Genomic DNA, 19675 nt, shown 5'->3' with positions numbered 1-19675 from the left:
TTTCCAGAGTTTCTCAATGTACTAGGTTCAAGGGTGCTTTCTGAGGCTCACTATGGGTAAAACAATAGGACATCTATTTCCAAGCTAGCATTTCATGGGAACAGAACCTGAAAGAAAAGTCACATTAGCAAGAATAACTAACTATTTTTCAAAACAGGCCCTTGCAGGCCTCACTTAGGCTAACAAAAGTGAATTAAACTAGCACATTCATTAATACAAAATAATAGGCATATAACATTCAAATCATGAATTCATAATTAATAAACAGTGTCAGTGTTCATGTTACAATAGATTTACAATGAAAGAACACTGTTAATACTTTCCATTAGCTATAATGCAGTACTGCATTTTCAACATTTGCATGCGACATTTAAAACTTTTCTTTTTAGAATTTTTTTATCATTTTAGTGTAAAGTATCACATGAAATCAAAATAATTGGTGAAACGTGAAGGTTTAGGGCTATACTACATCATTCAAAATATACTAGTCTACAGTGAATGCACTCTATGACAGGCTTTCAGTGCACCACAGTGGGAAGTTGGCTCTGTATGTACTATCTCAAAGTGAGAGATGGTATGCACAGAGTCCAAGGGTTCCCCTTAGAGGTAAGATGGTGGCAAAATTAGATAATTCTAATGCTCTATTTTGTGATAGTGTGGTCGAGCAGTAGGCTTATCAGAGAGTAGTGTTAAGCATTTGTTGTACACACACAGGCAATAAATGAGGAACACACACTCAAAGACTTACTCCAGGCCAATAGGTTTTTATATAGAAAAATATATTTTCTTAGTTTATTTTAAGAACCACAGGTTCAAGATTTAAAGTAAACACATAAAATGCAAGGTACTTCACACAGGTAAGTTAGGAACTTTGAATAAAAGCAATATCATATACAGTCTTTGTTAAAATGGCAATAAGCTATTTTAAATGTGGACAGTGCAAAAATCAACAGTTCCTAGGGGAGGTAAGTAAAGATTAGTTTGTGAGGTAAGTAAGACACTTACAAGTCTCAGTTCCTGGGCATAGGCAGCCCATCGTTGGGGGTTCAAGGCAACCCCAAAGTTACCACACCAGCAGCACAGGGCCGGTCAGGTGCAGAGGTCAAAGAGGTGCCCAAAACACATAGATGCCTATGGAGAACAGGGGTGCTCCGGATCTAGTCTGCCAGCAGGGAAGTACCCGCATCCTCGGGGGCAGCCCAGGGGGGTTTTGTAGAGCACTGGGAGGGGGGACAAGTAGGTACACAGAACACACCCTCAGCGGCACAGGGGCAGCTGGGTGCAGTGTACGAAGCAGGCATCGGGTTTCAGATAGGAATCAATGGAGGGACCCAGGGGTGTCTCTAGCGGTGCAGGCAGGCACAGGGGAGGCTTCTCGGGACAGCCACCACCTGGGCTAGGCAGAGGGTCGCCTGGGGGTCACTCCTGTGCTGAGGTTCAGTTCCTTCATGTCCTGGGGGCTGCGGGTGCAGTGCTGGTTCCAGGCGTCGGGTCCCTCGTTACAGGCAGTCGCGGTCAGGGGGTGCCTCTGGATTCTCTCTGCAGGCATCGCTGTGGGGGCTCAGGGGGGTCATCTCAGGCTACTCATGGGCTCGCAGTCGCCGGGGACTCCTCCCTGTGGTGTTTGTTCTGTGGATCTTGAGCCAGGGGCGTCGGGTGCAGAGTGTGAAGTCTCACGCTTCCGGTGGGAAACGTGAAGTCTTTGAAAGTTGCTTCTTTGTTGCAAAGAAGTTGTTGGTGTTGAGCAGGACCAAAGCAGTTGTCGTCTTCCGTCTTCTCTGAAGGCTTGTAGGTCAGAGGCCTTCTTGTTTCTTCAGGTTGCAGGAATCGGATTTCCTAGGTTCTGGGCTGTCCCTAAATACTCGATTTAGGGGTGTGTTTAGGTCTGGGAGGGCAGTAGCCAATGGCTACTGTCCTTGAGGGTGGCTACACCCTCTTTGTATCCCCTGTAGGGAGGGGGGCACATCCCTAATCCTATTGGGGGAATCCTCCAAACTCAAGATGGAGGATTTCCAAAGGCAGGGGTCACCTCAGCTCAGGACATCTTAGGGGCTGTCCTGACTGTTGGGTGACTCCTCCTTGTTTTTCTCATTATCTCCTCCAGCATTGCCCCCAAAAGTGGGGGCAGTGGCCGGAGGGGCGGGCATCTCCACTAGCTGGTATGCCCTGGGGCGCTGTAACAAAAGGGGTGAGCCTTTGAGGCTCACCGCCAGGTGTTACAGTTCATGCAGGGGGAGGTGAGAAGCACCTCCACCCAGTACAGGCTTTGTTCCTGGCCACAGAGTGACAAAGGCACTCTTCCCATGTGGCCAGCAACATGTCTGGTGTGTGGCAGTCTGGCAGAAACTGGTCAGCCTACACTAGAATACGGTTGGCATTCAGGGGGCATCTCTAAGATGCCCTCTGGGTGTATGTTACAATAAATTGCACCCTGCCAACAGTGTGCATTTATTGTGCTGAGACGTTTGATGCCAAACTTCCCAGTTTTCAGTGTAGCCATTATGGAACTGTGGAATTCGTGTTTGACAAACTCCCAGACCATATACTGTAATGGCTACCCTGCACTTACAATGTCTAAGGTTTTGCTTAGATACTGTAGGGACATAGTGCTCATGCACATATGCCCTCACCTGTGGTATAGTGCACCCTGCCTTAGGGCTGTAAGGCCTGCTAGAGGGGTGACCTACCTATGCCACAGGCAGTGTGGGGTTGGCATGGCACTCTGAAGGGAGTGCCATGGTGACTTTGGCCCTCATTATGACCTTGGCGGGCGGCTGAAGCTGCCCGCCAAGATCTGACCGTCAGGCGGCAACCAATGTGGCCACACTCCCGCCGCAGCCATCAGGAGATCCCTGCTGGGCCGGCGGGCGAAAACCTGGTTTCTGCCCGCCGGCCCAGCGGGGATCTCGGCCGCAACACAGGAGCCGGCTCCAAATAGAGCCGGCGGTGTTGCGGCCGTGCGACGGGTGCAGTTGCACCCGTCGCGCTTTTCACTGTCTGCATAGCAGACAGTGAAAAGCTGCATGGGGCAGTGCAGGAGTCCCCAGGGGCCCGTGACTCCCCGTATCGCCAGCCGGTAGGGGGACTCGTAATCCCCTGGGCAGCGCTGCCAGCAGCGCTGCCCTGGCGGATTAAAACCGCTGGGATCAATGTGGCAGGAAACCGCCGGTCCCGGCGGTGCGACCGCAGCGCTTTCACCGTAGTCGTAATACTAGGGATTTCACCGCCAGCCTGCTGGTGGTGAAATCTGCCACAACAACCCTGACAGTCCAAGACCGCCAGGGTTGTAATGAGGGCCTTAGTCTTTTTCTCCCCACCAGCACACACAAGCTGCAGCCCTTAGAGAACCACCCTGGCATCAGGGCCCTTGGTACCAGGGGTACTAGTTACAAGGGACTTATCTGAGTGCCAGGGCTGTGCCAATTGTGGAAGCAAAGGTACAGTTTAGGGAAAGAACACTGGTGCTGTGGCCTGGTTAGCAAGGTCCCAGCACACTTTCAATCAAAACTTAGCATCAGCAAAGGCAAAAAGTTAGGGGGTAGCCATGCCAAGGAGGCATTTCCTTATAACCACTTTACAATTAATCTATTAAGTCTTCAAATAACAAAATGCAAAGATTGTTACATCTGGATGATTACTGTGATGTCAAAGTAGTAATACAATTTCTGTTACATGGGACCTCAGCAAGTATTCTTTTTTCTTTCCATTATGGTTCATATGTTTTGCAAGTTTTTTTGCAGTTGGGAGGGAGAACCAACATGAAATACATTTCTTCACCCCATCTAGAACAGTTCCTACTTTCAGATTTAACACATTATTCATATTAGCTATTTTGATTGTATGATGTTTCTTACCTGGCCACCATTGTGGCACACGTACCAACACTTGATGATTTGTGCACATAACCCTGAAAGTGCTAGATAGCTTGCAGAGATAATAGATAGCATTAATGTATGTAACTGAGAATTTGTACCTCCATGTAGGCATTTGTGGCTGCTTCTTAGAAACAATGGTTGAACCTATGCATTTGAGGTTTTATTAAGTGTGTTTAGTTTGCACAGTATGGCCTGCACATCTGGCATAGCAAGACAGTACCCTAACTAATCCCTAGTTGGCAACTAAAATTGATACCTGTTCACTTTAGCAGCTCTTTGCAGTTGTATTTATCTTGTACTTATAGTAGTTTATATTCTTAATTGATGCTGTCGTTTTCAAATGTCACATGACCTGACTACAACTGACACGATCGGAGTCAAAGGTCATGTTCTGCCATTTTCTGTGATGATTTTGTGGAGTGTGCCAAAGAGCACATAATGATGCTTTGGGCACTTCTGGCTTTTCATGAATTAAGGGATTGGGTCTCACAAAAGAGCTCTGCTGCTTTCAGTGACACAGGCCAGGAACCATAACAAGCATTGACAAAGCCAATAAGTCTCAGCTATGACATCACCAATGTGTTTTAGCCATGTTTTTCACTAGTCGGGTTGCTGTTCAGCATGGCTAAAAGTTTGGCTTAGAACAGAGTGGTGCAGAGAGGAGTGGCTTAGAATGGAGTGGAATGTCATAGAGGGTAGTGGTGTCGAGTGGAATGGAATGCTGTGGAGTGGAGTGCCATAGAGTGGATTAGAGTGTTGCAGAGTGGAGTGCAATGACGTACAGCGGCATGTCATTGAGTGGAGTAGAGTGTTGTAGAGTTGAGTAGAGTGTTGCAGAGTGGAGTGGCATAGAATGGAGTGGCATAGAGTGAAGTAGTATATTGTAGTGGAGTGGCATGATGTAGAGTGGAGTTAGGTGTGTAGAGTGGGGTATCATAAAGTTGAGTAGGGTGTCAGAGTGGAGAGGTGTAGAGTGGTGCAGAGTAGCGTTGACTGGAGTAGAGTGTCATACAGTGGAGTGGCTTAGAGTGGAGTAGCATAAAGTGGAATAGGGTGTCATAGAATGGAGTGGCATAAAGTGGCGCATAGTAGCGTGGAGTAGAGTGTCATGCAGTGGAGTGGCTTAGGGTGGCAGAGTGGAGTGGCGTAGAGTGGAGTAGAGTGTCAGTCTGGAATTGAGTAGAGTGTTATGGAGTAGCAGAGAGTGGAATGTCATAGTGTGTTGTAGAGTGGAGCAGCGTGAATTGTGGTAGAGTATTGTAGAGTGAAGTGTTGCAGAATGGAGTGTCACAGAGTGGAGTGGTGTAGAGTGTCACACAGTGGGGTAGCATAGTGTTATAAAGTATAGTGGTGTAGAGTGAAGTGGAATGTCAGAGTGGAGTTTTAAGAGTAGAGTGGCATAGAAGGGAGCAATGTAGTTTGTCAGACTGGAGTAGAGTGTTGTGGAGTCTTGTAAAATGGATTACGGTGTTGCAGAGTGGAGTGGAATACAGTGGAGTGGCATAGAGTGGTGTAAAGTGGTGTGGAGTAACCAACCATGGAGTAGCATAGAGTGGAGTGTCATAGAGTGGAGTGTTACAGAGTAGAGTAGCACAGAGTAGTATAGAGTGTTGTACAGTGGAGTGATGTAGAGTGTCATAGAATGATGAGGCATAGAGTGGAGTGGGTGTAGAGTGGAAGAGTGGCATAGAGTGGGTGGAGTAGAGTGAAGTGTAGTGGCGTAGAGTAGGTAGAGTGGGGTGGCATAGAGTGGAGTAGATTGTCATAGAATGGAGTGGCATGAGGTGAAGTAGAGTGTCAGAGTGGAGTGCTGTAGAGTGGAGTTGAGTGTTGTAGAGTTGAGTGGTGCAGAGTGGAGTGGCATAGAGTTGTAGACTGAAGGGGTATACAGTGGAGTGGAAAGACAGATTGCAATTTTGTACAGTGGACTGTTGTTCAATAGAGTGGCATAGTGTGGCGTGACGTAGATTGTCAGAGTGGTGTAGAGTATTGTAGAATCATGTGGAGTGGAGTAGATTGTTGTAGAGTGTTGTGGCATAGAGTGGACTAAAGTGGTGTGGAGTGGCCAAGAGTGGGTTAGCATGGAGTGAAGTGGCATAGAGTGGAGTGGCATAAAGTGAAGGTTTTTAGAGTGTAGTGTTGTAAAGTGGAGTAGAGTGGAGTGGTGTAGAATGATGGAGAGTGTCATAGAGTGGAATGGTAGAGTGATGTAGAGTGTTGTGGCGTAGAGTGGAGTAGTGGCATGGAGTGGAGTAGAATGAAGTAGAATCGAGTGGCATAGAGTGGAGTGAAGTGTCATAGAATGGCGTGGCGTACAGTGGAGTATAGTGTTGCAGAGTGGGGTGGCATAGATTGGAGTGGAGTGTCAGAGTGTAATGGCGTAGAGTGTAATTTACTGGCATAGTGTAGAATGGCATAGAGTAGCGTGCTGTAGAGTGGAGTGACACAGAGTAGAGTAGAGTGTCAGAGACTGTCATAGAGTGGAGTGTCATAGAGTGTAATGGAGTGCCATAGAGTGGAGTGTTGGAGAGTGTTGGAGAGTGCAGTGATGTAGAGTGGAGTAGAGAGGTGTGGAGTATCATAGAGTCCAGTGTCTTAGAGTGGATTAGAGTGTCATAGGGTGGATTATCATAGAGTGGAACAAACTGGAGTGGCGTAGAGTGTCGCTGAGCAGAGTGGTGTAGAGTGGAATAGAGTGTCATAGAGTGGAGCGTTGTAGAGTGGAGTGGCATAGAGTGGAGTGGCACAGAGTGGAGTGGCACAGAGTGGAGTGGCACAGAGTGTCAGAGTGGAGTAGAGTGCTATAGAGTCTTGTAGAGAGGAGTAGAGTTTCATAGATTGGAGTGACAAACTGTAGTGCAATAGGGTGCAGTGAAGGGGCACAGAGTGATCTAGACTGGAGCAGCATACAGTGAAGGGTCATAGGGTGGAGAACTGTAAAGTGGAGTGGCATATAGAGTGGAGTGGCAACAAGTAGGATATAGGGGGTCATTCCGACCCTGGCGGTCATAGACCGCCAGGGCCGGGGATCGCGGATGCACCGCCAACAGGCTGGCGGTGCATCCAGGCCAATTCTGACCGCGGCGGTAAAGCTGCGGTCAGAAAAGGGAAACCGGCGGTTTCCCGCCGGTTTTCCCCTGGCCTGAGGAATCCTCCATGGCGGCGCTGCAGGCAGCGCCGCCTTGGGGATTCCGACCCCCTTCCCGCCAGCCTGGTTCTGGCGGTTTTGACAGCCAGAACCTTGCTGGCGGGAACGGGTGTCGTGGGGCCCCTGGAGGCCCCTGCAGTGCCCATGCCCTGTTAGGGGGCCTGCAGTGCCCATGCCAATGGCATGGGCACTGCAGGGGCCCCCTAACAGGGCCCCACAAAGATTTTCAGTGTCTGCATAGCAGACACTGAAAATCGCGACGGGTGCAACTGCACCCGTCGCACCCTTTCCACTCCGCCGGCTCCATTCGGAGCCGGCATCCTCGTGGAAGGGGGTGTCCCGCTGGGCAGGCGGGCGGCCTTCTGGCGGTCGCCCGCCGGCCCAGCGGGAAACTCAGAATTACTGCGGCGGTCTTTTGACCTCGCTGCGGTATTCTGTCGGGGGAACTTTGGCGGGCGGCCTCCGCCGCCCGCCGAAGTCAGAATGACCCCCATAGTGTAGAGTGGCATATAGAGGGTGTCATAGAGTGGAGTGTCATACAGTGGAGGGGCATAGAGTGGAGTAGAGAGCCATAAGGGGAGTAAAGTGCCATAGAGAGAGGTGTGGAGTAGAGTGGGGTAGAGTGGAGTGGCATAGAGTGGAGGGCGTGGAGTGGAGCATCATAGATTGGAGTGTTATAGATTGGAGTGGAGTAGCGTAGTGTAGTGTACAGTGAAGAAGAGTGATTTAGAGTATCATAGAGTGGAGTAGAGTGTCATAGAGTGGAGTAGTATAGAGTGACATATAGGCCCTCATTACAACCCTGGCGGTTGGTGTTAAAGCGTCGGTAACACCGCCAACAGGCGGTAAAAAAAATGGAATCATGACCACGGCGGAAACCGCCAACACATAGAGCCACTTTAACACTCCGAACGCCACGGTGGTAGCAACAAACACCGCGGTGGTAACCCCCAACAGCCAGGCAGAATACAAGGTTCCGCCCACTGTATTACAAGAGGCCTATCCGCCACCTTTTCCTGGGCGGTACCAACACCATCAAAAGCACGGTGGAAACAGTGTTCTGAAGGGAAACGACCCTCTCAACACCCAAGGAAGAACCAGGATGCCATGGAGCCCGAGCTGCAGGTCTTCCCCATGCTGGTGTATCTGCTCATACACCAGGAGCACCAATGCCGGCGATGACGACCACGGTGAGTAATGCACCTAGCACACAGGGGTGGAGGGAAGAAAAAGAGAGTGACACGCACACGCAACACGCAACACCCCCACCACCATACACACAAACACATGCAACAACTTTACATATACACCCCGTAACCCACAGGAAAAATGTAAAGACAATAGGAAGGGAGTCAAATGAGTGTAATATTAGAAATAGAAATACGTTCAGAAATCAAAAACAGTATTTACAATATATACAATATATTCAAAAGGCGGGACAATGTCCACTCAAAATTTCCATGGCCCACTGGGCCAAAACACATAGGTGTCACGGTTTCGGGCGGGTCTGATCAGGCCACGGGTTGGGACACCCCTTGAGGTCACCGAAAATCCTAAAGAGGTAGTATACAGGGGCAGAAGAGCAGCTAAAGGCATCCACGGAAAGGACAGCTATAGACAGGCACAGGAAAGTAAAAGCAGAGCAACCCTTGTGTTAACAAACAGGAAACAGATTATTAATGGACAAACACGCTGGGGTTGTCCACAGAGTAAGGCGCAGAACCTCCCACAGTGACACAGAATGTCAATGCCTCTGTGCAGTTTGCTCTTACAGATAGTCACCATGCCAGTCCCATAGAAAGGAGGCAGCAGAAGCGATTCTGTCTCTGGATCCTAGAGCACAAACAAGGATAGTACTTACATACACAAGACACGCTCTTGTGGGTCCAGCTGGAAACACAGTGGCGATTCCTGAGAAAACAGCAATAGCACACTGTCACTGTTAGGCACGAAAGACAACGTATAACACTAGACAGGGATGGGGGCTGGAATTGCCTCCTGGAACCAGGAGCCAACCCCAGTACAAAGGAGGACACTTATACACTGGTGAAGACTGATAGAACACTTACCAGCCACAAATACAGAGAGGAAACAGAAACAAAAGAAACAAACTAAGAGACAGAGGCAGGAACTGGGAACAGGCTGAAGCAAAGGCAGGACTAGGACTGGAAAACGGGGCACAAACTTCTGGCTAGGACAAACGCAGACAGGACTGGGAAACTGAGAGCAGGCTCTGGCTGGAACAGGCAAGGACAGGGCTAGAATACAGGGAGTAGGAAAAAGCAGTAAAGAAAACTGAGCACCAGAGAGCAGGTTCAGGCTGAAACAAGGCAGGAGGAGGACAAAGAAACAGGGAGCAGGCTCTAGAACAAACAGGTAGAAGGCTAAGAGGTAGGGAACAGATTCTGGCTGGAACAATCAGAAACAGGGCAGAGAAACAGGACACAGGTTCAAGCTGGAACAGATCCGGAACAGGAACAAAACTGGAACACCATCCGATAAGGGGTCTGTAACACAAAGGAATCAAACTCCAATGCACGACGAACGATCTTGAGGAAATGGCTGCTTATAAGCAGTTCCAAGCTGGGCTGCACAGGAGAGGTCTCAGAAGTGTGTAGTTACATTTGCAAGTCCTGGAGGAGAGGATCAGATGAAAAGGAGCAATTGGACTGCTCCCATAGAAAACAATTGGAAACAGAATCCGGGCTTTTCTGACTACTAGGTTGTGCATTATGGGATTTGCAGTCCCAGGAAGCAAATGTAGTATTACACAAGTATTCCATGGCGAAAAGAGAAACAAACAGGAGTCAGCAAGGAACTCTAGATAATTGTTCAAGGTGATTCCCAGGCTTCCGACAGTCCCCTTACGGCACCCCCTAGAAATAGGACGACAGAGTCGTAACAATAGGCCAAGCCCACACTTGACTCCTGCCTCAATACAGAGAAAACACTGCAGGGGCATCAGGTCAAAAACACACAGGCACTTCAGGGGGATGGGGAATGCGGGTGGCACCTCAGCCGGAAGATTGGACAATGCCACTGCTCCTGGAGGGGGCTCCATGCCCTCTGCTTAGTCCTGGGGAGTGCAAGGCCACAGTCTCTCAAGTGGGTGGTTTGCCCACTGCTTGGTCCTGGGGAGTGCAAGGCCACAGTTTCTCAAGTGGGTGGTTTGCCCACTGCTTGGTCCTGGGGAGTGCAAGGCCACAGTCTCTCAAGTGGGTGGTGTCAAAGAGTGGGGTGATGTAGAACAGAGTACAGTGTTAAAAAGTGAAGTGGCATAGAGTAGGATGTTGAAGAGTAGAGAGGCATAGAGTGGAGGGATGTAGAGTGCAGTGGCATAGTGCAGAATAGAGTGGAATGGCATAGATAGAGTAAAATGTTGTAGAGTGCAGTGGAGTAGACTGGGGTGGAGTGAACTGGAGTATGGCATAGTGGCATGAAGTGGAGTGTCTTGGAGTAGAGTGTCACAGATGGAGTGGAGTAGAGTGGAGTAGAATGGCCTAGAGTGGAGTAGAGTGGCACAGAGTGGAGTGGTGTGAGTGGTGTAGAATGGAGTGGCATAGTATGGAGTAGTGTTGTAAAATGGAATAGACTTCCATGGAGTGGAGCGACCTAGGATAGATTCAAGTGGTGTGGAATGTTGTACAGTGGAGTTTTATAGAATGGTGTAGAGTTTGTAGAGTGGAATGTCCTGGAGTGACTTGGAGTGGAGTGGGGTAGAGCGGAGTAGAGTGTTGTGGAATGACATAGAGAGGAGTAGAGTGTCAATGAATGGAGTGTCATAGAGTGGAGTAGTGTATATGGAGTGGAATAGAGCGGTGTAGGCGGTGTAGACTGAAGGGTTGTAGAGTGAAGTGTCATAGAGTGACACAGAGTGGAGTAACATAAAATGGCACACAGTGGATTTCCGTAGAGTGGAGTGAAGTGTCATGGATTGGAGTGGCATAGATTAGAGTACATAGAGTGGAGTACTGTGTTGTGGAGTGGAGGAGAGTGTTGTAGCATGCAGGGACACACAGTGGAGTAGAATGTTGTAGTGTGGACTGGTTTACAGTGGCGTAGAGTGGAGTGTGCATGGTGTGGCAGTGCACTGCCATTGCAGGCAACACATTTTAATTGAAAGTATCATTACATTTGCACAGACATACAGTTTTACTGATAAAACTTTACAGCGCACAAATGGAAACATAAGGAAATCAGCATCACCAAGCTTCGGAATAACAAACAAGCATTGGCAACACCAATAGGTCTCTGTAATCTAGCAATCTGAGGGCTATAGGCATTGGCAATGTAAATGTATTTGTGTCTGGCTCTGGGACTGTTTTTACTGTTGTACACAAATGCATGAACATTCCCAACACTGATAATTCTTGGACTGCCAAGACATGTTGGCTTTTTGGCTTTATGTGAAAGAAAGACATTGAGTGGGGTTAATGAGGATTTCAGTGAATTTGTATTTTGAATGGAGAGAGCTGTCCATTAGGTATGTGAAGGTATGCATATTTCCTTATTTTTAACTTCTCAGCGAGGTTCATGTCTGTGGCTTCAGCAGGTGAAAAAGCAGAATGCTCTCCATTTGTTCAGCAGACTCTAAGGCCAGGGCCACTCAGTTTAGAATAAACCACTGGGTGCCGGCCTGGTGTTTGTAAAGAGTCATGCTGCATGAAACAATGTGCTTTTCATACAATGTTGTGGAATGTTTTATATTATTACCAAAAGAATGTGTGCCATCCGATTTGGACGTAAGTGGATCAGAGACATCTATGGCTATCCTATTAAATTTGTGCTTAGTACACCTGACAAGGATTCAATATTGGCACAGAGCATATCAAAATAACTTTTGTTTACATTAGTCATTTGGAAGAATTGTAGGAAATTGCAACACATTACTCACTCATACTACTTGGTTTAACCAAAAGTACACATCTGTATTAATGAAAAAAGGAAAACCAAAAAGAAAAATATAAATATCACCCATTTTTTTAAAAATCACATATTTGGACTTGTAAGATCAGCAATGTAATAGAAGCTGAAATACAATAAAGTGTGATGCATACGCAATTAGCAGGTTTTGATTTCCAAGCTACTCCGGCAATGTACAAAATATGCATTTATAAACGTCTGCAATGCCACCCAGGGATGGAGGAAACAAAAGCAGATGACAACCCACAGGGAACTTAGAGCATGTCCCAAGTTTGGAGGGAAAATACCAACTTTGGAGAAAAATATATGTGCATGTTCATAGCTGCCAAGGTTTCAGATTGCTATGTGTGACATTTTCATAATTTCAGTGTAGTTAAGAGTGATATTTCAACAACTCTGAGTGACACTTTCTCACGAGCAAAATCAAGCAATGAAGATGAGAGAAGCATGTGAATGTCAGAAATTACACCCATTTAGGCAACACGAAACTCTAAGATCTTAAAACTGTTGCAAAGCACCAGAAACAGAAGCACCTAGTGCCCTTGTAACCTGACCGTACTGTGAGAGGAGTATCACTGAACTCCAGGCCACTCTGCCCCATGCGGGACACAGGTCTCCCTATTCAAGTAACAGGATGTCAGAGGCCCCTGAACATGGATCTCAGCTGTCTCAGCCTGCATATAGTCATAAATTATAGAGTCAGCTGACTCGGACCCCAGCCACCCTGGTCAGCACCGCATGGGCGTAGGAGACAAAAGGCTGTGAGTGAGACACAGCCAGGGCTGAGGAGCTGTGTTAAAAAAAACACAGCTCTTGTGTTCATTAATAAACGAATAAGCCTTTTACTTAGCTCAGTCAAGTCACACTAATCATTATTAGTGAAGCATTTGAGTGTGAGCGCTGATCTGACCACCCCGTACGGAGGTGTGCCACTGCACCTGCTATATAAATACCATAAGTCTTGACTTCAAGTTGCAAAATAAATCAGAAACATGGAAATGCAAATGTAATTAAACTGGGGTAAAGACGAGTATAAAAATTAAAATAGTGATATAAAGATTCAGAACTGGGCCCATAAGGATGACATTTACAGGTGAGGGTGCCGAATTTCAGTACTCTAACTCTGTGCACGCAGCTGTCACCTGCACACAGCAGCATCCAGCACACCAGGCACTGATGAGAAAAGAAGCCGAACGGCTGATAGAAAGAGGTCCAACAAAATCCAAGATTACTAATGAACGTGAATAGAACTTGGAGGAGGATTTTCCAAGCAGTAAATTCTGCAGGCATTCATATGTGCAAGGTATGTATGAAGAGTAGGACAAAGCGTAGAAAATAGTAAACACTGAAAGTCTTAAAATGTAAAACACTGGTTAGATTTAATACTTGTATCATGCTTATTATTTAATGTCATCAGTGTAAAAATCAAGCACACGTTTGGCTTCGAGTCAATGTGTGTATGTTTGCTGTAGAGAAGAAAAGTACTTTACAGCAGTTGTAATAGATTAAATTGCATTCTTTACTTGCTCGCTGACCAGTTAAATGGTAGTCACTCCATTCTAAGATGGCCTTCTGCTTGCTACTCCTGAAGAAGGGGAGTGGGGTAGCCTTATCCTACATGCATCCTTCCTGTGCAAGACATCTAATCTGTGGTCATCCGAGAATGAGGCAGCCACACCTCTACCTGTGGGGGGTCTTATGGGGAACAAAATTAGAACACCCGAATATTAGGATTGCAGTGCCTTCATCCTGATTATCAGACACAGCTGCAGGAAGCAGCCTTACCCCACTGTCGGGGCAAAAGGAGCCATACAGCAGCATGGGCATGGGATGAACACAAAAAAACTGTGCTCAGAGTACATGAAAACACCAGTGCTCCTGAGGAGGGCTTAGAAACGAAGAGCAGCATAGGCATGGAGTAAAAGAAAAAAAACAGTACTCAAAACGAATAAAATCGCCAGCGCTCCTGAGGAGGGCTTGGAAATGAAGAAAAAAAAGTTTCTAAATTGTGCATAACTTGAGGGATAGTGGAGGAATAACATATTTGGTCCCTGCTCTCGGGGAGGGGTAAAGACAGGAAAAGTTATGACCAAAGAATGCTATGGAGAAGTGGTGAGAAACAATAGGAGAGTGACGATGGAGACAGCCAATGGCAAGCCGATGGGCAGGCTGAAGCCCACAACGTAGATACAGCATGTCTCAGTTCAAAAAAGCACATGTACGCTGACTAGAGCTAAGACCTAAACATGTGCTTTATTCTTGCTTTCCTTATTCTGATATGTTCTGAAATAATTGTTCAGCTCATTTGTGGCATTTACATTTTGCTGTTTGCTAAGAAAAATAACATTCTACAGCCTTTCCCCCAGTACCCAGAAAGATTGCCACATAAATCGCAAATTTTGCAGTCACAGAAAGAAAAGTAAATGCCGAACTCCCTCGAAGACAGAGTTTATTATTTCACCTCTGCGTTTCAATACACAGCCAATGTGATGATAAAAGCAACATTTAAAAGCCTGTTTGTTTCTCATCCACTTCTGAACTCCAGCAGGATTATTTTAGGGATGCTCCTGCACTCCAATTACCTTACTTTCAGCACCTATGGAATGAGGGTGAAATTGAGAAAGAGGATTGTTTAAGTTATGCTATTAGTAAAGTGCATTGATCAAAACTAACAAGCTCTTAGAATATTGTCCTCACAAGCATGAAAGATTGATGAACAGGTAGTGGCAGAGATGAGTAGAATTAGTCAAACAGAAAATTGGAGGCAGGAAACCTTTTCAAAGAAGTACATTAAGTTTACTGTTGTAAACTATCATACAAGGGAGATACATGAAAACACATATGCTCTTGTGGCGTGCCTTACAGCAAAGGAAAAAGACATCCCAGAAAATGAGCACTAGTGGAAGAATACAAGGAGCCAGTCCAAGAGGTGGCAACAGGCTATGCTCCATGGAAGGGAAAAAGAGTGCTGGGCATTCTAAAACAATAAAAGCCAGAAAATAGGAAGCAAGCAAATGTGAGTTACAAAACATAAATCCAATAGTAAGCAATGGGTGAAATGCATTCCTAGGGAAGTTTTCGGAAAATCCCCAATATGTCTTTGCAACCAGACAGCTGGGTTGTATGTTAGGCTTCAACCTAAAAAGGACGTTCACAGCAATTGTTCCACTCAAAGTCTTCCCTCATAAGCTCCGAGAAAAGGTTGCCTCATTACAATACAAATACCACATTACTAATGCTGTGAAAAGCAATTCAGACTCAAACAGGGAACAAAAGTAAATGGCTTGTGGGAAATAGGGACAGCTAAAAGGTCAAGTGCAAGGAATAAGAATGGATGGAGCAGAGGGAGCTGTTTAATAAGCACTGGCAAAGCCAATAGATCTCACCTTTCTACCTATTGACTTTGCCAATGGTTTTTAGCCGAGCTACTCCGCAGCAGTTTTTTTTTCTTCTTAGTGATCACCCAAGTTGAACAAACTCTGAGCCTACTGTAAGTTAATAAAGCAACTCACAGCAGACAGACCATGCGCTATCTTAGATGAGACCTAAAAAATATTAAAGAGAACAAGTGGGAATCTGAATGAGGAAAACATATTTGAAAAAGTAGAGGATGTCACATATTGTAAACAAACGAGGGGAGGAAAGGAGAGCACAAACTAAGTATTTCACTGACAAAAATGGACGTAGCTGAAGAGAAGCACGCATGTGTGAAAGAAAAACAGAGAGAAGACAAAAACAAAAGAGGTAATTAGAAAAAGTGGTTCCAAGAATTATAAAGAATATACTACCCAAAACATATTGTACGTCACCTCAGTATTATGTGACCTTGTCAATGCACCCACGTTGAGGTATTGTTCATTTAGAAGTTTACGAATCTCCTTTTTGACTTTCATATTCTTTATCATGTACAGTTAGATATATATTATCCAAAATAGCACATCATTGCCAGTTAAACAACCTTCTTCTATCAATAATTTCGTGAATAGTTTTGCCCAAGGCAGACTATTACGTTGTATTTGCAGTACAGAAGATGTTTCTTAATTTCATATGATGCCAACGCATTAGCATACCTCACTGAGGCGCAACATATGAATCATGACAGATACCAAGAGAGCGTTAGTTTAAATAAGTCGGGGATTTAAAATGGGCTGATAGTAGCATCCACGTCACATTTACTGTTATCAATTTCTAAATGCCAGGCGGTTTGAATGCTGGGATCTCAGTCATCTCTTTAATCTACAACCCTTTACAATGCAGATTAAAACTGAATTTGTTTTAGCACTCAGAAGTTGTGATAAACATTACCCATCTGCGCATACAATATTTTAAACATGTTTCACTACAATTAACAAACCCTGGAGAAACAGTTTCTAAGCGATTATGGGATTTTTATAGAACTGACTCACATTTTGTTACAATATTAAACCACTCGGCAATGCTGCAACAGGTATTTATTACACGAAGGCCATTTTACTGGATGTTTATTCGCAAAAAAGAACAAATATCAGTAAATATATTTTAGTACTTCCAGCCTAGGAACTCAGCGGCTCTTTAACCTTGTCTACTAGTCAAGACTTGTCACCATGCATTGAACATCTATTTTTTTCAAAAGAGACAAATCATTAGCTCTGAGTCAGAAGTGCAAGTTGGAAACTCAATGCACGTTGAAAACAGGCATGCAGAAGATTCGACTATCGATATTAAGGCCTATGGGAGAGTGCCTCCTAGATGATCAGGAATAAAAAGTATAGCTACATTTTTTAGAGATAATTATTATACACAGGTGCGGCCCCTCCATTAGGGTGGATGAGCGCTGCCCCCCACCGGCAGCAGCAGCTGCAAACCTTTTCACAAAAACGATCATAAACTGTGTTTTTGAACGATTTTTGGGAAAGGGGTGGGGCCACAGGGGTGACGTGCACTGAGGGGCACTCCCCCTCAGAGCGCAGGTGTGTTTGGCCGGCCTTCTCGGGTCGGCCAAACATACATGCTCACAGAGCTCTCTCCAGTCCAGCAACCTAGTTGCTGGGCTGAAGATGGCCTGTGCAGGCTTTCAGACTGCCAGGGAGCAAGCGCCCTGGCTGGGTACTCCCAGCCAATCCTGACGCTTCTTTGAGCAACCTCAGGTTTGGCCGCAGGGCAGGATGGGAGACTGTGCCTGCAGTCGACGAAGGACAGAGAGAGGGGTGGCGCGCAGCGAAGGAGGTAAGTGTTTTTTTTAATTTATTTATTATTTTTTACTTAATTTAATTCTCCCCTACTCACTCTACTGAGTTTGAGACTCTGGAGCCACATGCCCGATCTAGAAGATGTGTATAACAGTGGTATGCAAACCATTTTACTTTGGTCCAATTCCAAGTCCTTTATGACTAGGGCAAAGTAGTGCTCCGCAACATATCTAAAGTACTTCTGTGCAACACAGCTCACTCCTGCCTGACAGCCAGTCTCTAAAAGGAGAGCGGAAATCAACCCAAATTCTGCACTTTCTGCTGATGGAACTGCAGATCTGCCTAAAGCACCTACAACTCTACCTGCCTCCTGGGAGACGAAAGGAGTCTGCTTGGGTCCCAGGAGAGACTGTCAAGGAGGAGAAAGGTTCAGTGTGTCCTCAGTAGCTGAGGGACAGCTGCCCAAGAATGAACTAGGAGGGAACTGTGTGTCAGAGGTCTCTTGGTGCTAACTTGGGCTCCCAGTGGCAATCATACCTGCCGTGATCACAATGGGCATGGAAAGGGACTTCAATTGTCGACATCACAATAGGCCCCAAAGAGAACTGCAGCTGTCTTGAACATATAGGCCCAGATGTGTGGCTGAAACTGCTCACTACTGTGACAATTGTAAGCCCAATTGAGGTTCCATCTAGCTCTGGTGTGATCTGAACCATAACTGCCTTGACCACTGTTGGCTCACTTATGCCATTACTCCTTTTGGCCCAGGGAGGCCCCATCGTTGAGCAACCACCTGAGACAGCTGGGGACAGTTGTGTAGCAGACTCAAGAGTGTGAGGATTGGCTGGTGCTCAGATAGAGCCTGCACCTGGCTTCCCATATACACAAGAAAACTTCATGCTTACTGAAGCCACACAGGAAATGCACAAGAGTGCAGCCCAAGCCATAAAGAGACTCATGCATGCCTAACTGTTAGACTTGACAGCCTTTGGGTGGTCACCCCCCAACTTTAGTGCCTGCCTCATTCCACTTTTCTGACACTATTTATTCTGTTTTTAGGACTCTGCACACTTTACTACTGCTAACCAGTGCTAAAGTACATATGCTCTTTCCCTTAAACATGGTAACAATGGTTCATTCCCAATTAGCCTATTTGATTTAGTTTTTAGTCCCTTAAATTGAATGCTACTAGCGGGCCTGCAGCACTGGTTGTACCACCCACATAAGTAGCCCTTATCCATGTCTCAGGCCTGCCATTGCAAGGTCTGTATGTGCAGTTTCACTGCCACTTCGACTTGGCATTTAAAAGTACTTGCCAAGCCTTAAACTCCCCTTTTTCTACATATGTCACCCATAAAGGAGGCCCTAGGTAACCCATGTGGCAGGGCACTATGTAGGTAAAAGTTAGAACATGTACATGTGTGTTTTATATGTCCTGGTAGTGGAAGGCTCCTAAATTAGTTTTCCACTACTGTGAGGCCTGCTCCTTTCATAGGATAGCATTAGGACTACCCTCATATGCTGTTTCAGTAGTAGATTCTGATCAGAAAGGGGTAACCAGGTCATATTTAGTATGGCAAGAATAGTAATATAAAATCACGCTTATTGGTGAGGTTGGATTTTATATTACTAGTTTAGAAATGCCACTTTCAGAAAGTGAGCATTTCTCTGCACTTAAAATCCATCTGTGCCTCACAGTCTGTCTCCCGTCTGGGCAGGGCTGAGCTGGTTAACAGCTTCCTTGGCATTTCACCCAGACAGCCACAAACACAGGACACTCAGTCACACCCGCACTCAAATGCATACTGAATGGTTCTTCCTGGGCTGGAAGGGTGGAGGGCCTGACACATTTCAAAGGCTAGTGGCCTGCCCTCACACAATGGACTGCCAAACCCCCTACTGGGACCCTGGCAGACAGACCTGTACTGAAAGGGGAACTTGTGGACTTCAAAACCACTCTTTGACGTCTCCCCCACTTCAAAGGAGTTTTTTGGTATTTAAACTGGGTATCTGACCCCACCAAATCAGACACTTCTGGACCTGAACCTGCAACCTGTCAAGAGAAACTGACTGGCTGCCCAAAGGACTAATCTGGACTGCTTTGCTGAGAAGGACTGCAGCCCTGCTGTTGCCCTGCTGCCCTGCTGCCCTGCTGACCTCTGACTTTGCTGAGAAGTGCTCTCCAAGGGCTTGGATTGAGATTGCCTCCTGTTTTCTGAAGTCTCAGGGCCAAAAAGACTTCATCTCTTCAGGAAATTCCTTGTGCACCAAAAATCGTTGAACAGCCTGCCATAAAAGACGCACAGCCTGCCTTGCAACCGAGAAATCTCAGCACTGCCAGACCGGAACGATGCAGCCCGACTTCCCGAGTGGAAATTCGACACAGCACCTGCCTTGCGCCAGAAAATTTGACACATCACCCTCCCGGATCGACGCAACAGCTGTGACTTCTTCCAGCATGCCCAGAATTTCCGAGCATCGTCCCTGGGTGTCAAAAAGATCCCTGCACCACAGTGAGGAACCAAGACTGCGTGCCAAAAATCAACACAAGCCCCTTGCAG

Source organism: Pleurodeles waltl, chromosome 8 (assembly GCF_031143425.1).
Source record: "Pleurodeles waltl isolate 20211129_DDA chromosome 8, aPleWal1.hap1.20221129, whole genome shotgun sequence".
Lineage (NCBI taxonomy): Eukaryota > Metazoa > Chordata > Amphibia > Caudata > Salamandridae > Pleurodeles > Pleurodeles waltl.
The sequence above is the reverse complement of the archived record's forward strand: the minus strand, read 5'-3'. Positions refer to the sequence as shown.